We start from the raw sequence: 19,888 nt of genomic DNA, 5'->3' as shown, positions 1-19,888 counted from the left end.
CCAAGGCACTCTCAGAATTTTCCTCCAGCACCACAGTTCAAAAGCATTGATCTTCCTTTGCTCAGCCTTCCTTATGGTCCAGCTCTCGCAGCCATAGGTTACTACGGGGAATACCATTGCTTTAACTATGCGGACCTTTGTTGTCAGTGTGATGTCTCTACTCTTCACTATTTTATCAAGATTTGTCATTGCTCTCCTCCCAAGAAGTAAACGTCTTCTGATTTCCTGGCTGCAGTCAGCGTCTGCAGTAATCTTTGTGCCTAGAAAGACAAAGTCTGTCACTGCCTCCACGGTTTCTCCCTCTATTTGCCAGTTATCAATCCAGCTGGTTGCCATAATCTTGGTTTTTTTGAGGTTTAACTGCAACCCAGCTTTTGCACTTTCTTCTTTCACCTTCATCATGAGGTTCCTCAGCTCCTTCTCGCTTTCAGCCATCAAAGTGGTATCATCTGCATATCGGAGATTGTTAATGTTTCTTCCAGCGATTTTAACTCCAGCCTTGGCTTCATGAAGCCGAGCACGTTTCATGATGTGTTCTGTGTACAGGTTGAATAGGTAGGGTGAGAGTACTCCTTTCCCAATCTTAAACCAGTCCGTTGTTCCATGGTCTGTTCTTACCGTTGCTTAGGGATGTCAGAGAATTCTGCCACGGATCTCGGGGAGGCCAAATGCCAGCGCATTTGGCCCCCCGAAATCGGTGGCGGAACAGTCTTCCACCCCCCTGTCCCCCCCGGGACAGGACTTATCTTGGGCGGATATTCCTGGCGGCGGCAGCAGTGGTCCGGCGGTGGTTCGGCGACGGTGGCGGCGGCGGCAGCTGGTCTTCTGACCGGCTGCCACCGCTGCCATTTTCAGTTAAAAAAAAACAAAAACCAAAACGTGATATGCTACATAAAGATTTACGTAGCCTATCACGGCTAGATTTTTTAAAAAACCATGATAGGCTACGTAAATGTTTACGTAGCCTATCACAGCTGATTTAAAAGAAAAAAAATGCACGTATGCAAATGGTGGCACCTATGGAGAAAATGGAGACTATGGAGAAAATTAGGGCAACGCTGCATTGCCCTTATTTTCGCCGTAGTGTACGTAAATCTTTACGTAGACTACCCCTGCCCAAACAAGGAACGCAAATGGTGGCGCCCATGGGAGCCGCCATTTGCGTACGTGCTTTTTTTTTTCCAAACTCAGCCGTGATAGGCTACGTAAAGATTTATGTAGCCTATCATGGCTGACTTTGAAAATCTAGCCGTGATAGGCTACATAAATCGTTACATAGCCTATCATGTTTTTTTATTCCAATTTACTTTTTATTTCGTGGCCGGGGAGATGGGGCGCTCCCCCACGGCCTGAATTTCAGCCGGGAGGGGCGGGGCGCCTGCCCTCCCGGCCTGAATTTTGGGGGGAGAAACGGAGCGCCTCCCCCCCACACTGAACACAGCTGCGGGACCAGGTAAGGGACTTTCGTCCATTCTTAGGTGGAACCAAGGGACATCACTGGATGAATGGTGGTCTTTGAATCCCCAACCCATACCGCAGAAGAAGAAAACTGAGGAATACAACATTTTTTTGGGGGGGAAATCACATAACCACACAAAAGGAGTCCTTTGCATCCACATTCTCCTGTTCTAGCAATAACTCCCATTTCACAGAGATTCAGGTGACTTTAAGATGATGAATGGAAGCAGAGAGTCCACATAGCGATGATAACAATGATAATGATTAAAATAAGATTTGATACTCCCAGAGCCACATAGAAAAGCAGCCTTTGGAACATAGGAACATGTTCTGAAAGCCTCCCAACTTTTGTTCTGAAAGCATCCAAAAATCCATCAGAAAGCATCCACCGGAGCAGTCCTACTCAGAAGCAGCACAGTGCATAATTGTTTGTTTGTTTATTTATTTCATTTCTGTACTGCCTAATAGTCGAAGCTCTCCAGATTATGCATATCTTACTTGTAAGAAGTAAAGACTGGACTGCTCAGGAGAAAGCATAGGCATCCCTTTGTATGTAATGATGATTTTATTCCTTGGAAGTGAGCAGGAACCCTTTGTAACCCTCCCCCTCCATTTTCACACATACACAAAACCGTAACATCAATTATAATTCCATAATTAAAATAGCATATGATATTCTCCGAATCACAGAGAAAAGCAGCCTTTGGAATACAGGAACAAGTTCACAGCCCTGCCTCACCAATCCATGGTGTGCAATTTTTGCCAACCCTGACTTTTTTTGTTTAAGTACTCTGAGAGTGCATACTTTTATACTTTAAACTCACTTTGATTAAACTCACTTTAATTATATCACAGCTATGAGTGCAGAAGTAAAATGGAGCTTGCTTCTGCTATCCTGAAGCTGAACACATTTAGTTCAGAATCAGCACCATTTTATTGTAGAAAAATACAATATATTTCAAAATTTAAATGTTTATCTTTTTAAAATTGTCCATTTGTATAGTTTTGTATTTTTTTAAATCCTGTAAGTACTACCTTTACTAAGTTTTACCCTTGCAAGCATCCTAAACATCCCATTCCAGCAGGCTGTGCTGAGGAAGATGAGAGCGAGCATCGTTCCTACTGAAAGCTTGGCTGGGGAATGTTGGGAGTTGTAGAATTGATTTCTGCATAAATGTGCCTAGGATTGCATCCTATCCCCCCCATCCCTCCCTACTCTTTTTTCCTTATGTGTTATGTCTGTTTAGATTGTAAGCATGCAGGCAGGAATTGTCTTCACTTACTGTTTATTTGAGTTCAGTGTGTGTGTGGTTTGTTGGGTTGTAAACTGGGCTTGTCTAAAGCCTTTATAGCATGTTTGATTTGATGACCCTCCATTTGCATTGTGTTCTTGTATGTACCATGCAAAGTGTAATGAGAAACAGCTATGCCACATGGCTTCTCCACCTGGCCTCTGTATTTCGTCCTCCCTCCCAATCCCCTGTCCTTTTGTATTATGTTTTTTAGAATATAAACCTGTGGCAGGGGCTGTCTTATTTCCTATCTTTGTTTGTCACCTTGGGAGACTTTTGAGCTAAAAGGCAGAATAAAATGCAATAAATAAATAAATAAGCTTGCGTACAATTTCAATCTCTCTCTCTCTCTCTCAAAAGTGGTTTTGAAAAAGTGTTTTAAAAAAACTTTGCAGCGTTTTCCCATCCCCACAGCCAAGTCAATTTCTTTCCTATTGATACCTTGGAATACACGGAATGTGCCTTTTTCTTCATAGCAGCTGCACACTGAGTTGACATTGTCATCAAACTGTCAACCATAGGCCCAAGATCTCTGTCTATCATGAGCATACAAGTGAAGTTGGGATTCCCCTCCCCCAATGTGCATCACTTTACATTTGCTTACATAGAGCTGCATTTGCCATTTTGATGTCCATTTTTCCGCTATGGAGTGATCCTTTTGGAGCTCTTCGCAATCCTTCTTTGTTTTAACTGCCATCAATAATTTGGTGTCATCAGCAAACTTGGCCGCCTTGCTGCTTAGTCCTAATTCCAGATAATTTATTATTATCACTATCACTATTACTATTACTATTACTACTATTTCTTTTTTACATTTGCTATTATTACATTTATATCCTGCCTCTGTTCCTCTTGCAAGTAACGCAAGGCATCTTCCATGGACATCCTCCTCCATTTCATCCTCACAACAACCGTGAGACATATCAGAGTCAGTGAGTGGCCCAAAGACACCCAGTGAGCTTCATGGCTGAGGCGAGTGGGGAATAGAACCCAGATCCCCCAGGTTCCACTCCAACACTCTAACCACTACACCACACTGTCTTTATGAAGAAGTTGAAAAGCATTGGTCCCAATACAGATCCCTGCTATCTAAAAAGCTATCTAAAAGTTCAATATGTTTTCAAACTTAAGCAAGAAAACAGTGGATACCCTTTTAAGTTTTTAAACATATGAAATCATGCCACACAACAAGTCTTAAGATATGAATGCTTTATAAAGAAACCTAAATGCAGAAGAACATCATACACAGAAATAAAATGTGAAACATGCAACGATTCAAAGAAAATACATTTGTACACTATGCAAAATGCACTACAGTTTAAGTCTTACCAAGACCTATTTAAAAAAAACGTTAGTAGGCCCAATGTTAAGCCCAAAACACTGTTAGCAGCCCCCTGTAAACCCAGCAGCAGTTTCAACTGTACGTAGCTGTACTTAAACTTCCACCAATCCAAACTAGTTAAATGCAGTGTTTGAATCTTTCAGCTATATAGCAGTATGGTCCAAACTTTTAGAGAAAAGGAAGAGTGAGGGGTGGGGGTGTGGGGGTGGGGAGATTAAAAAGGAATATATAGCTACCTCTGCAGGTCACAAGCAGAGATCTGAAGACCAGGCTTTAGTGGTCCCAGAGGAAGGTGGAAAGAGACCTCTCCTAGAATCCAGAGAGTAGAACTCAGCAACGTCCCGGTAGGGAAAATTAATCCAAGCAGAGAGTAAAGGCAACATTTAAAATTGAAAAGTGTTGTGAAGCCCATGCTTCAGCTATGAGTGAAATAAAATAGCAGGCAAAAGTCATACCAAGCTGCTCAGGCACCAAGTGCTTGGCTCAGAGAAACTGGCTTGGGGAAAGATATCCCAAAATAGTCTCAAAGCCAAGAGAAAATATGTCCAAAAAGAGAAAAAAATTACTCTTCTCCCAAAAGGGAGGCAAGAACCAAAAAAGCTCTCAAAACATCAAGAGCTGCTAATAAAGTTCAGAGTTAAGCAAAATGTAAAAATCAACCAAGCCAGGTTGGAGCAAACATGGTTCTTCTCTTTTTCACAGGACACTGTTGCTTTCGTTAATCCCCTGACAGCCTCCAGTTTTTTGTTTTTTGATGCCTCTTTTCTGTAGTTGCTAACTGGAAAATTTGGTTCTGAATGACGGGGGGGGGGTAGAATCTTACAGGGACAGTTTCTCATTGTTTTAAGCAGATAATGTTACTAAAGGCCTTATCAGGGTACATGGGAACACTTTGGACTTGTTGAGTGGCTAGCTGCAGGGAGTAACAAACATAACCTTTTCTCATCTGCTCCATTGTTCCATGGCTTGACCACAGCTTTGTCAGCACAATTGCCTGCTTCTAGGGATGTACGAAATTCACTTACATTTTCGTGGATTGATTCCCGGTGGGGGGGGGAGGCGCTCTGTCCCTCCCCCTGGAATCCTCGACGAGGGGGGAGGCGATCCGGTCTTCCCCCCTGGAATCCTATCCAACCAGCTCCGCGGAGCAGCGGCTCCGCGGAGCAGCCGACCAGGGCCGTCCGCAGCTGGAGTTTCGGCCACAGACTGGCTGCTGTGGATGCAAATGGCGGCTGCCGTAGTGGCCGCCATTTGCGTCCAGCCAGGCTGCCGTGATAGGCTACGTAAGTATGTATGTAGCCTATCACAGCAGGCAAAAAAAAAAAAGCATACGCAAATGGTGGTGGCTACGGCGGCCACCATTTGTGTTCCCTATTTCTTGCCATTTTAGCCTACATAAACATTTACATAGGGTACTGTGGCAAAAAAAAATAGGGATGTCAGAGAATTCCACGATGGATCTCGGTGAGGCTGAATGCAAGTGCATTCAGCCCCCCAAAATCCATCGTGGAACGAAGCCCCCAACTCCCCCAACCCACGAAAGTTGGGCAGCACGAAACCCCCACCCCACGAAAATAGCGCGAAATGGAGCACTTACCTGCTCCCGTCGGCACCGACTTGCGAATGGCGGCCGCCCTGTGGCCGCCATTCGCTTCCTCTTTCATGCCGTGATAGGCTACATAAATACATATGTAGCCTATCATGGCTAATGCAGGGACGCCTTTTGCATCCCTGCGGAGGCCGTGATAGGCTGCTATGTAAGTATTTACGTAGCCTATCATGGCAGGCTAAAGAAAAAAAAACGCGTATGCAATAGGGATGTACGAAAGTCCCTTACCTGAACCCGAAAGTTGCTTCATGGTGGGGCGGAGGCACCCCGTCCCTCCCCCCTAAATTCTGGCCAGGGGGAGGCGCCCCGTCCCTCCCTCCGCAAATCCTGTCCTGCCGGGACGCAAATGGCGGCAGCCGTAGCCGCCGCCGTTTGTGTCCCTGCAGTCAGCCGTGATAGGCTACGTAAATGTTTACATAGCCTATCACAGCTGAGTGAAAAAACAAACAAACCCGCACATACGCAAATGGCAGCGCCCACGGGCACCGCCATTTGCGTTCCTTATTTTGGCACGTGTAGTCTACATAAACATTTACGTAGACTACGGCGAAAATAAGGGGAATGCAAATAGCGGTCCCCTTATTTTCGCCGTAGTCTACGTAATTGTTTACATAGACTAGACGTGCCAAAATAAGGAACACAAATGGCGGCACCCATGAGCGCCGCCATTTGCATACGCGCAGTTTTTTGTGTTTTTTTCACTCAGCCATGATAGGCTACGTAAACATTTACGTAGCCTATCATGGTGTTTTTTAAAAATCTAGCCATGATAGGCTACGTAAATCTTTACGTAGCCTATCACTTTTTTTTTTTTAACTTGGAAATGGCGGCGGCGGCAGCCGGTTGGAAGACCGGCCGCCGCAGCCGCCGCCGCCGACACCGAACCGCCACCGGAGCCGCCGCCAGGGACATTCGCACAAGGTAAGTCCCGTCCTGGGCGGGGCTTGGGGGCAGACTGTTTCTCCACCAATTTCGGGGGGCCGAATGTGCTGGCATTCGGCCTTCCCGAGATTCGTGGAGAAATTCTCTGACATCCCTAGTATGCAAATGGCGGCTATGGCCTCCGCCATTTGCATTCCTTATTTTTGGCCGTCTTAGTCTACATAAATATTTACGTAGACTATTACGGCCAAAATAAATTGGAACGGAAATAGCGTAGCGGGCGCTATTTGCGTTCCCCTTTATTTTCGCCATAATAGTCTAGGTAAAAATTTACATAGACTAAGATGGCCAAAAATAAGGAACGCATTTGCGTACGCGGTTTGTTTTGTTTTTTTTAACCCAGAGCCCTCCATAGCCGGAAATCTGGCTGTGGACAGCGCTGGTCTGGGCCTGGCCGGCTGCTCCGCAGAGCCGCTGTGGAGCACAGCTGGCCGGTCGAGGATTCTGGGTGGGAGGAACGGAGCGCCTCCCCTCTGTCGAGGATTCTGGGGGGAGGGACGCAGCGCCTCCCCCCCACTGCGAAGCATATCCGCGAAACGGTAAGTGTCTTTCGCACATCCCTAGGAAAAAGGGATGTACGAACGCAAGTAGCGTAGTGGGCGCTATTTGCGTTCCTTTTTTTTCACCGTAATAGCTTACGTAAATATTTACGTAGGCTAAAACGGCGCGAGGAAAAGGAACGCAAGTAGTGCCCACTACACTATTTGCGTTCCCCCCTTTTTTTTTTGACGTATTAGCCTATGTAAATATTTATGTAGGCTAAAACAGCAAAAAATAGGGAAGGCAAATGGCCGCCACCATAGCCGCTGCCATTTGCGTACGCTGTTATTGATTTTATTGCTTGCCGTGATAGGCTACGTAAATACTTATGTAGCCTATCACGGCAAACACCAGATGCAAATGGCCACCGCCTCCACCACCGCCACTGCCACCGCCAGAAGATCCGCCCCACTAAGCTTCATCCTGGGGGCCTCCTTCCTCCGTCCCAGAGGGAATCAAGTTCCCAGCACTTGAATCCAGAAAGGGACCTTAGTGAAACAAATGATTAAGGGGAAGGTGGGGAGCAGAGGAAGAAGGGGAACAGCTGAGAGTGCAGACCACTAAAAAGAAGCAGTGGGGTCTGGTCATGCTGAGGGGATTGCTTGTCTGTGTACACACACAGAAAGGACCCCAAAACTCAGTTAGCTGCTGTTGCTACTGCTTTTTCTCTTCACAGCAGTTATTCCTCTACCATACCACCTCAATATTCCGAGTTCCAGCTCATGAAATCTCATAGGGATTCATTATACCAATAAAAATTATTTTTAAAATAAGTAAAAAAAAAATTAAAAAGAAATTCCATTCTACCAACTGCAATACAAAGGCAATAGGAGAACATACAGTCAGGGCCAGAAATATTGGAACAAGGATAACTGTTTTGGCAGTTGGCCTCCGTACACCACCTCATTGAAGTTGAAAGGAAACACACCCAGATGGGAGCGAAGCCAGGACTCTCAGCTGTAATTCAAGGGGTTTGACAAAAGTGGGGCACTAACCATTCGGGAAGGATAGCCAGTGGCAGACACGCACACACATCATTGGTGGCTCACAAGTAATGGAACGAATGGCTGACAAGCAGCTGCATGGCCAGGTGTGGCCTGTTTCCTGGGCACCCCATGACCAATCAAGCAGATAAAAGGCCTGGAGATGGTTCTGAGTGTTACATTTGCATTCAGTAGCTGTTCACTGGAACCCCGAACATGAGGTCCAAAGAGGTGTCCATGCGAGTGAAGGAGGCCATCATTAGGCTGAGGAAACAAAATAAACCCATCAGAGAGATAGCAAAAACAGTGGGAGTGGCCAATACAACAGTTTCGAACATCCTGAAAAAGAAGGAATTAACTGGCAAGCTCAGCAACAGCAAAAGGCCTGGCAGACCACAGAAGACAACTAAAGTGGATGACCGCAGAATTCTGCTCATGGTGAAGAGGAACCCTTTCACAACATCTAGCCAGGTCAAGAACACTCTTGCAGAGGTAGGCATGTCATTGTCAACATCTACAGTCCAGAGATGGCTTTATGAATGTAAATACAGAGGCTTCACAACAAGGTCAAACCACTGGTAATTAGGGTTGTACGAAACCCCCCTGCCTGACTCTGCCAGGTTCTGCTGGGGGGGGAGGCGCTCCGTCCCTCCCCCCCAGAATCCTGGCCAGCCAGCTCCGCTCCGCGGACATCTCGCCGCTGGCTAGCAGTCCCTGTAGTTTGCGTCCCTGTAGTCAGCCATGATAGGCTACGTAAAGACTTACGTAGCCTATCTCGTCTGGCTTAAAAAAAAAAAATGCATACGCAAATGGCGGCGGCTATGGCCATTGCCATTTGTGTTCCTTATTTTTGGCCGTCTTAGTCTACATAAATCTTTACGTAGCCTAAGACGGCGAAAATAAGGGGGAACACAAATAGCGTCCACTACACTATTTGCATTCCCCTTATTTTCGCCGTCTTAGTCTATGTAAATATTTACATAGAGTAAGTCGGCCAAAAATAAGGAACGCAAATGGCGGCGGCTGTAGCCGCCGCTATTTGCATACGCGTGTTATTTTTTTAAAGCCAGACGTGATAGGCCATGTAAGTCTTTAGGTAGCCTATCACGGCTGACTACAGGGATGCAAACTACAGGGACTGCTATCCAGCAGCCGGGCAAGACTGAAGGCAGAAAGACCCACAAACAAGCAGCAGCTGAAGGTAGGGATGGCGGAGAAGTGTTCGGCCCCCCGAACAAGTTTCGGAGAGAAATTCTCCATGCCCCCTGCCCCCCCGCCCCCCGCACCCCCCCGGGATGGGACTTACCTTTGCCGAATGTCCCTCCCGGCAGCGGGTCCGGCTGGCGGTTTGGTGGGTGTTCGTGCGGGACAGGAGCGGCAGCTGGTCTTTCGACCGGCTGCCGCCGCCACCATTCCAATAAAAGAAAAAAAAAAACGCCCCCATGATAGGCTACGTGACGATTAACGTAGCCTATCATGGCTGACTTTGTAGATCTAGCCGTGATAGGCTATGTTAATCGTCACGTAGCCTATCACGGGGGCGTTTTTTTTAAAAAAAAAAACTTTGGAGATCGCGGCCGGGCGAGGCGGGAAGCCTCCTCCCCGGCCTGAATTTCGGCCGGGCGAGGCGGGAAGCCTCCCCCCTGGCCTGAACTTCACGGGGGGAGCAGCAAAGCGCCTCCCCCCCACCGCGGACAAGCTTCGACAACAGGTAAGTGACTTTCATCCACCCCTAGCTGAAGGCAGCTGCAGTAAAGGCCTGGCAAAGCATCTCGAGGGAGGAAACTTAGCATTTGGTCATGTCCATGGGTTCCAGACTTCAGGCAGTCATTGACTGCAAAGGATTTGTATCCAGGTATTAATGGCGGTCCTTAAGTTTGAAATGATGTTGGTTTGTTCCATTACTTATGAGCCACCAATGATGGGTGTATGTGTATGCCACTGGTAGGGGTGCACGAAAGTCACTTACCTGGTCTCGCAGCTTTTCGCGGTGGGGGGGAGGTGCTTCGCTGCTCTCCCCGCAAAGTTCAGGCCGGGGGGGGGAGGCTTCCTGCCTCGCCCGTCCGAAATTCAGGCCGGGGAGGAGGCGCCTCGCCTCGCTTGGCCGCAAAATTAAAAATTAAAAAAAACAACACCCCCGTGATAGGCTACGTGACGATTAATGTAGCCTATCATGGCTAGATATGCAAAGTCACCCGTGTTAGGCTACGTGACGATTTACGTAGCCTATCACGGCTGACTTTGCAAATCTAGCCGTGATATGCTACGTTAATCGTCACGTAGCCTATCACGGGGGCGTTTTTTTGTTTGTTTGTTTTATTGGTATGGCGGCGGCGGCAGCTGGTCGAAAGATCGGCTGCCGCCCCCGCCCCTGACAAAGACCCGACGAACCGCCGCCGGGACCCGCCGGGAAAGGTAAGTCCCGTCCCGGGGGGGGGGTGCGGGGGGCAGGGGGGTGCGGAGAATTTCTCCCCAAAACTTGTTCGGGGGGCTGAACATGTTGGCGCTTGGCCCCCCGAAGTTTCGGGGAGAAATTCTCTGCCAACCCTAGCCACTGGCTGTCCTTCCTGGATGGTTAGTGCCCCACTTTTGTCACACCCCTTGAATTACAGATGAAAGTCCTGACTTCACCCCCATCTGGGTGTGTTTCCTTTCAACTTCAATGTGGTGGTGTACAGAGGCCAACTGCCAAAGCAGTTATCCTTGTTCCAATATTTCTGGCCCTGACTGTATATGGTTTTCATAAATAGCCCTCAGCCCCTTGGCAAATGATGGGCACAAAAGGTTGCCAACACATGTTTTCAGTGCCAAAACTGCATGACTGAGTACTTTTTTTCTTTCTTTATGTTAACTGCCTTTTCTCCTTCAGTCTTTAACCAATCTTCCTGAATTTCTCAGGTTATATAAAATAGACATTCTGTCTGGCACATGAGAGCCTCGTGTGGCGCAGAGTGGTAGGTGGCAGAATTGCAACCAAAACTCTCCCCACGACCTGAGTTCAATCCCAGCGGAAGCTGGGTCTCAGGTAGCCGGCTCAGGTCGACTCAGCCCTCCATCCTTCCGAGGTCGGTAAAATGAGGACCCAGCTTGCTGGGGGAAAGGTATTCATGACTGGGGAAGGCAACGGCAAACCACCCCACTACAGTCTGCCATGAAAACGCCCGTGCAAGCAGCGTCCCTCTAAGGGTGAGTAATGACCTGGTGCTTGCACAGGAGGAACCTTTCCTTTTTTCCTGGCACATGAGGTTTTCAGGAAGATTGGTGAAACTCTTTCAATTGTATTAAGGTTAGACTAACCCATCCCCCTGATTTTCATTTAACATGGCAGAATCCTTTTCTGACTGACCACCTTATCTATTGGAGGCACTACTGTGCCTCCAATAGTATATAAAAGTATAACGCACAGTTCTTTGGCTTTAAATTTTGAAGGGTACAAATGTCCTTGAAAGCTTGCTAAAAGTCTCAATAAAATCATATTAATCAGAATTTAACGAAAGGAGGTTTGTGCATTTCATGCCAAAGGGCTGGTTTGCACACGCACGCTCATTATTTGATGACTGGCGCATCCAGCGATATACTGAGTGTGTGAATGAACCATCACAGTTCAAACTATCCTAGGCTAGACTGCACTCTCATATTGCCTCAAACACCCAATGGTTTTCAATGGACTCAGTTCACACATTCAGCTGCTAGTCAACATGTAAAGAAATCAAGCAAAATGCATGCAATTACACTAATCACAAGGTGTAAGATAAGCTGTTTCATCTATGCTTATACTCTAGTTAGATATAAGAACTACAGTGTCTTTTGCTGGTTATAGCTAGGGATGTCAGAGAATTCTGCCACGGATCTCGGGGAGGCCGAATGCCAGCGCATTCGGCCCCCCGAAATTGGTGGTGGAACGGTCTGCCCCCCCGCCCCCCCCGGGACGGGACTTACCTTGGGTGGATCTTCCTGGCGGCTCCAGCGGCAGTGGCGCTGTGGTGCGGCGGCGGCGGCTGCCGCCATTTCCAGTTAAAAAAAACCCAAAAAATGTGATAGGCTACGTAAATGTTTACGTAGCCTATCACAGCTGACTGCAGGGACGCAAATGGCGGTGGCTACGGCCACCACCATTTGCAACCCTGCTAGCCAGCGGCCGGACGTTCGGCCGCTGGCAGAGCAGGCCGGCAGCTCCGCAGAATCCCTGTGGAGTGGCCAGCTGACCAGGATTCGGGGGGGGGAGGGACGGAGCGCCTCCCCCCCAGCCAGAATTTCAGGGGGAGGGACAGAGCACCTTCCCTTCACCACAAATGTCACCCTTCGAAAAGGTAAGTGACTTTCGTACATCCCTAGTTATAGCTCTTGGTTCTTCTTTTAGAAAGAGCCAAGGAGACTGAAAGTCAAGCAAGAACAGGAAACCATTTATCTAAAGGTCCCAGTTGCAGCAGCCCTAATGAGCTATGATCACAGGCAGGGAAGGACATAAGGGAGGCCATTTTATTCTCGTTTTAGATTCCCTTCTCAGAAACATCTTGGATTAAATTGATCCATCATTTATTCCTCCAACTTTCACAATCTTTTTTGGCCTTTTGTTAATAGGAATTACATTTTAAATGACATGCAAATATTAGAATTACAATGAACCATCCCCCAATGATCCAGATGGTATATTTTCATCATGCCACTTAAAAGCACATCTCTATGAATGCTTTAAATAATGTATATTTTCCTTAAATTAAAGAGTTATTAATACCCCTCTCTTTCCCTAGTTTCTAACTTAACTGAGAATCTCTGTGTCAGGTTTTAATTCTCTATGGATACTAGCAACATTACTAATGTATCAAGGAAAAATCTGAATACACACACACACACACACACACACCAAGAATTCAGAACAACTTGCACTTGAAGAGTTTGGAGGACTCATTTTCATTGAAGATGCATTGGTAGATGTTTCAAAGATGGGCATTGCTATACAAAACCGCTGACACAACCCCCCCCCCCCAATATGGCTGAACAATGAAACAATAACTGATTTATAATTGGGTAAGCATGAGACTTCCATCTCTGAGCCCTACATTGAAGAAGGAGCCACTAACCAATGTATGTTCTTGAACAGCCATCCCCAGCCTGGTACTCTCCATACGTTTTAGACTATAATTTCCATCATGCTTGACTACTTTCCGTTCTGGCTAGGACAGATGGGCATTGTAGTACAAAACATCTACAGGGAATGAGGTTGGGGAAGACTGATCTGGATCAAAGCTCCACTGATATTACAGGAAACAGAGGGAAAGCCATGCCATCTATAAGACCCTTTGCTTGCCGAGCGATTGTTGCTGGTGCATCGTCTGATCCTACCCAACTCCTAGCTGTGTGTGCTAGTATTGGATTCTTTGCTGGACAGACCTACTAGTACAGCAAACCTTGCTTCCCACCTGCTCCTTGTCATGCTGGACAATCCTCCACACTTTGCTGGTATCACGGGGAATTCAAGTTACACAGCAGCAGCAGAAATAGGAAAAGACTAATGTTAATACTGTATTGTAATGCTTGTTTTCCATCACTGAGTGCTGATGTAGCATGACCTGCACACATAACAGGGATCTAGTGTCACCTAGTAAGGCAAACTGTTTATACAATCTGAAAAGAAACCAGAGTATAGTGGCACCTAGTGATAAAATACAATTATCATTGTTGGACCATGTGCTATCCATTTACCCAGGGTGAAGGAAGATAAGACATTGAAATAGAGCAATTTAAATATAAATTATTAGGACTAAATTATCATATCTGTGTTTACCAAATGTTGAAATTCTTTAGCCCTATTCAGGCATTCAGGATCTGTGTAGAATCAATGTGTGAGAAGAAGGAACTCTCTAGTGCCCCCCCCCCCCCGCATTTCCATTTCCCTGTACTTGTGTAGGGTGAAGGTCTGGAGAGCCTCCTGTATCTATGCAGCAAGCCAGAGTGCTGATTTTTCAAGGCCCTGGATTACACAGAGAGCCTCCAAAGGTACAGAAAGCTCTCTACCTCAGACCAACACCCTACACGAGTGTAGGGTGATGGAAACATGCAAGGAGGGGAGCAGAACTAGAGCACTCCTTCTCCTTGCATGTTCATTCTATTCAGACCCTGAACACCTGAACAGGGCTTGTGAAGTAAAGAAGCCCTGTTCAGTTCAAATTCTACAGTCTTTCACATAGCATACAGAACAAAACATATTGCTGTCTGTTCATGATACCCATTCTCCCAGCATTCAAAATGTGCTGCAAAAGAACCAGCCAGCCACTTAAATTCCCCATGAAGCCCGGGAGGCTAAAACATTATCCCCATCCTGTAGTTTACACCCAGATATTAGCCATTTTAACCTCCTCTGGGATTTAGCCTTTGGATTGACAAATTTCCCCTTTCCTGCAGCATTTCATCCTGTAACACCTTAGCATCAACAGCATGCCTGTTTTCTACAGCAAAAGAATGTCAGATCAGTAATATTTCAGTCTTCAACTCTTCTGCTGGTCTTTCTTTTCTTTTCTTTTTTTACTGCATAGAACTACAGCAACTTGCAATGTTGCAAGCTCTGTTTGGTTTAGTTTGTTTGCTTTTTAGGACTGAATGTAAGAGAATAATCTTGGAATCACCTTCCCTCACCATCTTGTTTTGTTTTGTAGATAGCCATTTGAGGTTTAGTTTAAGCAAAGTCCAGCACTTGTCTCCAGTGCCATCATGGTTCAGCTTTCGAAAGTGTGGAGCAATAACAAGTGAATACCTCTGAGAATGTAAGAAGTGCAAAGTTGGACATATCAGAAAGAAAACCTTCATATCTGGCTTCAGGCCATACCTTTTCAGCAGAATGTGATGACTGGTTGCTCCATTGTGACTGCTTTGTTCTGTTCAGCTTGAGTTGTGAAACTCCAGCTCCCTTACCTCAAATGGAACAGAATGTACTCTTGCATAGAACAACACATAGGAGTGCATCTAGTTTTAAAGAATGCCATGGGTTTTCATGAAAACGTTACATTAGATCTTGGACTACATCAATCATTCTGAGACCGACACCTTAAAACCTGTCTCTTTATTTCTGCAATCATTTTCGCATTCCTACATACTGGCATTTCGTGTCTGAAACACACATCCCCAAAAGCAGCAGAACAGTTTTTGATGAATCATTGTCCTGCATTGCGTTATATTATTACCCACAACTGGATTGCTTGTGCTTCCTGTTCTCCATTCATATTCATCCATTCAAATGCTCGATTTTGGTGGTGGTATGTACTGATTTTGCAGTCTTTTATTCTGAGCTTTCAAAAAAGCTTGTTGGGTTGACCTGAAATAATCCATCTGAGATACTTGGAGAGATGCAACCCCTGGCAATCTTAAATCACAGACAAGCTAGTATAGGGAAATGTGATACTTGGTCTCCAAGTTATTTAGGGTGCAATCCTATGGGGATAGGCAGCTGCCTCTGAATTCAGAGGTGACCACCTATCCAATGAAGAGCAGGAGAAGCACGGAGGGGATCGTCTACTTCATTCTTCAGCCACCTTGCATTTGCAACTAGACAGCTGATTTCAGCTGTCTAGCTGTGGAGAGGCAGAGCAGGGGAGGCTGGGCAACACATAGGATGTGTCGTACCTGCATTTCCACCTTCCACGCCACCCAACACCCCCGGGAACGCCCTGTTTTCACCGCTCCATGCTCCTCTTCCGAGCATGGAGTGTGGGGCCCTTCCAAGCTGCCTGAGAGGCAGTGTGTGTATGGGGGAGGAAGGTTGGGTCTCCGGAAACCGATATATCCTATAGCCGTCAAGCCACTAACTAGCAGCCATAAGATTGCTCCCTCCGAGATTTAAAGGTAAGTAGGGATGTCTGTTGTGGGGAAATCTAGACTTTTGGGGGCTCACCGGATTTTCTTGGCTCAGCTTGCAGTTGTGAGTCAAGCCATGGGCTTTCTCCTGAAATCTGGGAACTTTTCTCGCCCCCCCAATAGCAATTTGCACAAATTTTGGCTGTTATTTACATAATTTGCACAAACTGCCACCACAATTTGCACAAGTTACACAAATTACAGCAGAAATTTGTGCAATTTATGTGAATTGTGGCTGCAATTTGCACAAATTGCTATGGGGGGATGGAAAATCTGCAAAGTGGCTGGACTCAATGCAATTGAATAAGGCCAGTTCATGGGGAGGCAAGCCAAAGTCTGGGGGCTGAGCTGCTGAAAGTTTGGCGAACCCCACAGCCCCTCTGACAGCCCTAAAGGTAAGCAAAAGCACCTTGAATTTGGCTTGGAAGTAACTAGGCAGCCAGTGGGACTCTTTCAGAATCTGTGTGATACAATCCCACCTACAATTCTCGTTGCTGCATTCTCCACTAGGGGAATCATTTAGCTGAAACGTGCATGAACCCCATGTATACAATATTACAGTATTCCAATCTGGGGGGTACAGATCAAGAAGCTAAAAGCAGATGCACAATCTTCACAGTACAGACCAGTGCTATGCTGAAAATTTATCCCACTTTTTTTTTTCAACCATTCTCATTCAGTTTGATAGAAGAGAAATTGCTCTCAAAAAGAAATTCAGTGGTGACTTTGGAGAATTTCTCATAGATTGGATTTGGGCTACTTGTGAGCACACGTGGCCTGTCTTTCATCATGCAATCATCTCTCTGGCTACCTGTAGGCTCCTCGGCTTCCTACGCTTCAAGCCCAGTTTAAGGTAGGGATGGCGGAGAATTTCTCCCCGAAACTTCGGGGGGCCAAGCGCCAACGTGTTCGGCCCCCCGAACAAGTTTTGGGGAGAAATCCTCCGCACCCCCCCGCACCCCGCACCCCCCCCCCGGGACGGGACGTACCTTCACCGAATGTCCCTCCCGGTGGCTGGCCTGGCCGGCGGTTCGGCGGGTGTTCGAGCGAGGCGGGAGCAGCAGCTGGTCTTTCGACCGGCTGCCACCGCCGCCATTGCAATGAAAGAAAAATAAAATGCCCCCTGATAGGCTACGTGACGATTCACGTAGCCTATCACGGCTAGATTTGCAAAGTCAGCCGTGATAGGCTACGTGAATCGTCACGTAGCCTATCACGGGGGCATTTTTTTTTTCTTTTATTGCAATGGCAGCAGCGGCAGCCGGTCGAAAGATCGGCTGCCGCCCCCGCCCCTGACGAAGACCCGAAGAACCACCGGCCGGACCCGCCACCGGGAGGGACATTTGGGAGAGGTAAGTCCCGTCCCGGGGGGCTGCGGGGGGCGGGGGTGTGTGGAGAATTTCTCCCCGAAACTTGTTCGGGGGGCCGAACACGTTGGCGCTTGGCCCCCCGAAGTTTCGGGGAGAAATTCTCCGCCATCCCTACTTCTATATGCTTACTAATTTTATCTTTAATAATGCCTTCAACCAATTTACCTGGAACAGACATTAAGCTAACCGCCCTGTAATTTCCCAGATCCCCCCTGTATCCCTTTTTGAAAATTGATGTTACATGGGCCATCTTCCAGTTTTCTGGTCTAGAGGCTGATCTTAGGGACTTGTTGCATATTTTGCTTAGAAGATCAGCGATTTCATATTTGAGTTCTTTGAAAACTAGGATGGATACCATCTGGCCCGGTGATTTATTTGCTTTCAGTGTATCAATAAAGTTGAGAACTTCATCTTTTGTCAACACTATTTGCTTCAGTTCCTCAGACTCCTGTCCTGGAAACATCAGTTCAGGCACAGGTCTCTGTCCTATATCTTCTGCAGTGAAGACGGATGAAAATAATTCATTCAGCTTCTCTGCAATCTCTTTGCCCTCCTTCAAAACTCCTTTAGCTCCATTGTCATCCAGTGGTCCAACTGCCTCCGTAGCTGGTTTTCTGATTCTGATATATTTAAAGAATTCTTTATTGTTGGCCTCAATGTTGTTAGCGATATGCTATTCAAAATGCTTTTTTGCATCTCTTATTGTCTGCTTGCATTGTCTTGTACAAGCTTGTTCTCCCTCTTGTTTTCCTCACTTGGGCAAGACTTCCATTTTCTGAAGGAAACTCACTTTTCTCTAACACCACTCGTTAACCATGCTGGTGACCTCTTGGACTTGGTGCTACCTTTCCTAACCTGTGATACACATTTTAGCTGGGCTTCTATTATTGTGGCTTTGAGTGATCTCCAAGCATTTTGAAGGGATTTATTCCTTTTGACTCTCCGTTTTAGCTTCCATTTTCACCAGTTCCCTCATTTTAGAGAAGTCTTTTGAAGTTAAATGGGACTGTGTTGGACTTCCTGGGCAATTTTCCACTTAAATATATATTAAATCTGATAGCAGTGTGATCACTGTTTCCAATTGGTTTAACAACATTTACAGTACATCTTGTACTAGGTCCTGGGTGACACCAGTTAGGATTAAATCCAAGGTCTCCTCCCCTCTGGTTTGTTCCATGACCAGCTGTTCTAGGGCACAATCATTTAGGGCATCTAGAAATTTAATGTCTTTCTTGTGGCTGGAACATTCATTTATCCAGTCAATGTGGGGGTAATTGAAGTCTCTCATTATCACGACACTCCCTTGTTTGGAGGCCTCCCTGATTTGGTTTTCCAGCTCAAGGTCACTCTGAGCATTCTGGTCTGGGGGACAATAGCATGTTCCAAACACTAAATTAGTTTTGGAGCCTGGCATTGTCACCCACAGAGCTTCTGTGGAAGAGCCTACCCCTATTAGGTGTTCTAGTCCACTCAACACTATGCCCTCTTTGACGTACAGGGCAACACCTTCTCCAGTACGCCCTTTCCTGTCCTTCAGAGTTTATATCCAGAGATGACCGTATCCCACTGGTTCTCTCTGCTCCACCAGGTTTCTGTAATGCCCACTATATCCAGGTTTTCCTTTAGAATCAAGCACTCCAATTCTCCCATTTTGGTACAGAGGCTTCTAGCAATTGCATAGCAACACCTATACATGTTATCCTTCCCCAGATGCCTTTGTTGTGTGTGTCTTTTGCTATGGGACATTGGCCGCTTTGATTTGCTATTATGTTCTGCCATGTGCCCCTGGCCTATTTCCTCTCCTTCTACATTTCCTCTTGAAAGAATCCTCTTTCATGGCAGGAGAAAACTTTCAGGAAATTGGAGGAAAGATTCTGACAGAGCACTAGGTCCAGCTCATCCGTGGAGCTGGACACCAGACTACCCCCACCTGCATTGCAATGGATGCAAATTGGAGGTCTGCCTGCCAAGACAATTGATGCTGTTGCAGCATGAAAACCCCCAAGCTCCTTAGGAAAAAAGAAAGAAGCTGTGCTACAAACCCTGCCAATGGGAAGCACTAGCTTGGATAAACTGTTGAGAATTTATCCCTCCCCCCGAGAAATTTGGTGAAATTGACTCCCAAATTTATCTGCCCACAAGTAATGTGGAGAATTTCAAGAGGACACTTGTGCACATCTCTAGTATAGACCCAAATCATTTGGGGATCCACTTTTTTGTATGTATTATCATTCAAAATTGGGCATTGTGTTCCTGTTTAAAAGTGCACATACTTCCTGTATGCATTAGAACTGAATAGAGCTGTGCAAAAATGCCCTCTTGAAATTTTCCCCTCTATTTGTGGGCAGAGAAATTGGGAGGGGGGATGATAATTCCACCAAAGATTTATCCTGGGGGAGGAGAAATCCTCAACAGCTGCTTGCAGATAGGGCTCACCATCGCCAGGGGTTGAAACAGAGCTTCATTCTTCTCTCTCTCTGTAAAGGTTTCTGGTTTTGTCTGTA

General features: G+C 46.4%; 1 long non-coding RNA gene across 1 annotated transcript in view; it reads right to left on the bottom strand.

Annotated features, from left to right (window-relative positions):
* Positions 1 to 15,082, bottom strand: part of LOC146338465 (uncharacterized) — a 39,368-nt gene extending 24,286 nt beyond the window's left edge. Inside the window, exon 1 of the long non-coding RNA XR_014784755.1 lies at positions 14,990 to 15,082. This is a non-coding gene — a long non-coding RNA (uncharacterized LOC146338465). The remainder of the gene's footprint in view (positions 1 to 14,989) is intronic.
* Positions 15,083 to 19,888: the final 4,806 nt, after the last annotated feature.

Source organism: Heloderma suspectum, chromosome 9 (genome assembly GCF_057233095.1).
Source record: "Heloderma suspectum isolate Gila_16-S chromosome 9, 16-S_ref, whole genome shotgun sequence".
In the NCBI taxonomy this organism is placed as follows: Eukaryota; Metazoa; Chordata; class Lepidosauria; order Squamata; family Helodermatidae; genus Heloderma; species Heloderma suspectum.
The sequence above is the reverse complement of the archived record's forward strand: the minus strand, read 5'-3'. Positions and strand labels throughout refer to the sequence as shown.